Below are 3,103 nucleotides of genomic sequence, written 5' to 3'. Positions count from 1 at the left end.
AGGTGAAGTAAACAAAGATTTATAAACTTTATCCCAGCATGTCAAGAATGACTGATTGCTTAGGATAAAGGAATAGTAGAAAGCCCATCAGACCCGAGTTGTTATATTTGAAAGATCATGCTGTAGGAGTACAGAGGAGTACCTGCAGATATGGTGCTGGCATGTGGAGCTGGACCTTAAACAAATGCAAGAGTTTCTGCAGTTTGTACATTTTTTTTTGCAAACCATTTTAAATTTCTTTCAAGGGAAGATTGAGGTGCAGGTGCTGCCTCCAGGTTTGTAATCGTAATTTTATTTTTTAATTGTAATTTTTGTATATTCAAAAATGTCAAAATGGCTTGTATTCCTGGATTTCAAAGTAACAAATACAATAATAATGGTAAATGAAATTACCTACTTGAAATGTTCTTGTTTTTCATTTGGGCCTTAACACCACCCTATGGAATCCGTTTGTCACAGTTTGAGCAGAAATATGCACATCTGTGGCCTGGAGATAAATATGTAGTACTGTAAGCTTTCCTTCAACTGTTCCTTCTTGCATAAAATATCAGATCGACGTCATGCGGCTGATTTCTTGTTCTCCAATGGCCCCCTCCATGCCCTTATCCTGTGGACAAAACTGAAACTGAAATCTCTAAACTTAGGAAAATGATGTCACAACATGATCTTGAGCTTATAATACATGCGTTTGTGTCTTCTTGTTGGACTATTGAAATAGTTTATTTTCTGTCAAAACAAGAAGGAGCTGTCTCTGCAGTTAATACAAAACTCTGCAACGAGAATTCTGACCCACCCGTCCACTAATAGAAGAACTCACATTTCTCCGATCCTTAAAACTCTTTACTGGATCAATTTTAAAATTCTTGTTCTTACTTTCAGAGCTATTCATGGTCAGGTTCCTCCTTACATCACTGATCTGATCCAGCCTTACACCCCAGCTCGGGCTCTTATGATCTACTAATGGTTCCTCGCACACGCTTCTGGACCAGAGGAGAGAAATCCTTCCAGGCTGTTGCTTCTAAGCTTTGGAACTATCTTCCTCTCCCGTTCGTTTGATGGAGTCTACTGACTCCTTCAAGAAACAGCTAAAGACATTTTTTTTATTTGTGCAGGCTTATCCCTGATTTTCTGGGACTCCTTTGTTTGTCTTATGTGACTTACTGTATATATGTCTTATGTGGCCTTTTAAAGCATGTACTTTAACTGTATTTTGTTTTTGTTTGTTAAAGTGCTTTGTGAACCTGGTCTAGAAAGGCTCTTTACAAATAACCTTTACTTTACGTTACTAACTTACTTATGCATTGAGCAATCTCCTGGTAACAGTGGTCCTACTTCTAATAGCCTGATGAAGTGTGATAACCTAGTTCCCTACTTTTAAGAGGTTATATGTGGCCATCAGTTTAGATACATATTATATAGCAGAGCGTGTCATCTAGAGGGCTCTGAAAAAGGACACTGCATCCTGAACTTCATCAGGTAGTGGAAAGGGAACTGATTTCTCTCATTTTCCCAAGCTCAGGTCCATTTTCAGGTCCATTTGCACAACAGCATGTGAAATGTATCAACCATCAGTGTTGCATCCAAGCAGTGTCATTGATTTGGAGTTACAAGTCTTAAATGTTGAGCTTTAAAGATATCGATAGAAATAAAGCTGATTTAATCTGAAAATTGATTTAAAATTCTTCTATTACTACACATCCATATGAGAATGCAAGTAACTCATTGCATACAAATCTTTATCTCCCACATTGTGAGGAACTGCATTCTTTCCCACACCCACTACATACAACATCTGTTTTTTATTACCAACATTAGGGAGACTGAGTTACGACAAAACCTTGTGGGAATTCTATAAAATCTAAGTCTTAAAACAGGAAATGTCAGGTTCATAATAGGAAATCCCAATTACAACAAAAAAGAGGAATTTAAAATGCTGGGACAAGTGAAAACTGTGCAAATACATTTTTTTCTAACCTTTTTTTATTTTTGTCGCTTTTTTGGATAGTATTTTTTCTGTCAGTATAAACTATGTTTTTTATCATTTGAACCAAAAAAAAAGTTAATAGTTTACCGCAAAATAAAACTGCTTCATAATAGGGAGTCATGATGTTGTGATGCAGGCTGTGTTTAGAAAGTGTAAGAAGACACTTGTGGACTGTAGCCCCTGACCTCACTGGCCTTTGTGTGACATGACTTCTCTTCTTCCATCAGATCCGTTGTAGAGGTCTGTGGAACATTTCAATGTCACTATTTTCACATATTGTTTTGGATGGTAATTCGATGTCAACAGATATTTTATTTCACCATGAACCACCTGAGAATATTTGTTATCCTGGCCATCACAATCTTTAGGACAGTAAAGCGGAAGAATGTTCAATGTATTTTAATGTTTAATTTTAAGATCCGAAAACCAAATGTTTGTTTTTTTTCATGCTTGCTTATACTATAGCAACAGAAGCATGCCTGCATATATTAATTGACGATCTGATCACTTGTGCAAATTTACACATGATATTATAACTTCATTAGATAACTTATAGGACTTTTGTTTGGTTCGCAGTGGCATCAGTCCTATACATAACGTGAGAACCTGTTTCTTTGTCACTTGAGACTCATTCCTGTGGGCCCCTTTAACTTAACTTTCACACATTCAGATATGCTTATCACAGGGTGAAGGTGGTCTAAGGTGAAACATCAAGCAATTCCTCTGAGAATCTAACAAACTTATACACCGATGGATGAATGAAAACATTTTAGATAAACATCACAGACACACATGTGGGCATCATTAATGTTAATGGTACTGGACACTCATAAACTTAGCACTGTTTGTTTCTTTGTGCAGCTCTGGGCCTAACACCAGAGCAGCTGTTTCTTTTCCATCCTGACTGTCCTATCCCCTGCCCACCCATGCTGTTCTGCACTGCAAGATAAGTCTAGGCTAACGCTAGTTTTCTCACTAATGCTAAACCTTCTTCTTCAGAAACATAAAAGCAATGCGGTGTATCTGCTTTTCTGTCCTGTTAGTCTTCTCCTTTTCCCAGATTTAGTTTAGGTCTTCCCATCTGTGTGCGATTTTGACCCACAGACTGAGGAGGGAGGC

Source organism: Callionymus lyra, chromosome 17 (assembly GCF_982586985.1).
Source record: "Callionymus lyra chromosome 17, fCalLyr1.hap1.1, whole genome shotgun sequence".
NCBI lineage: Eukaryota > Metazoa > Chordata > Actinopteri > Syngnathiformes > Callionymidae > Callionymus > Callionymus lyra.
Note: the sequence above shows the minus strand (reverse complement) of the source record.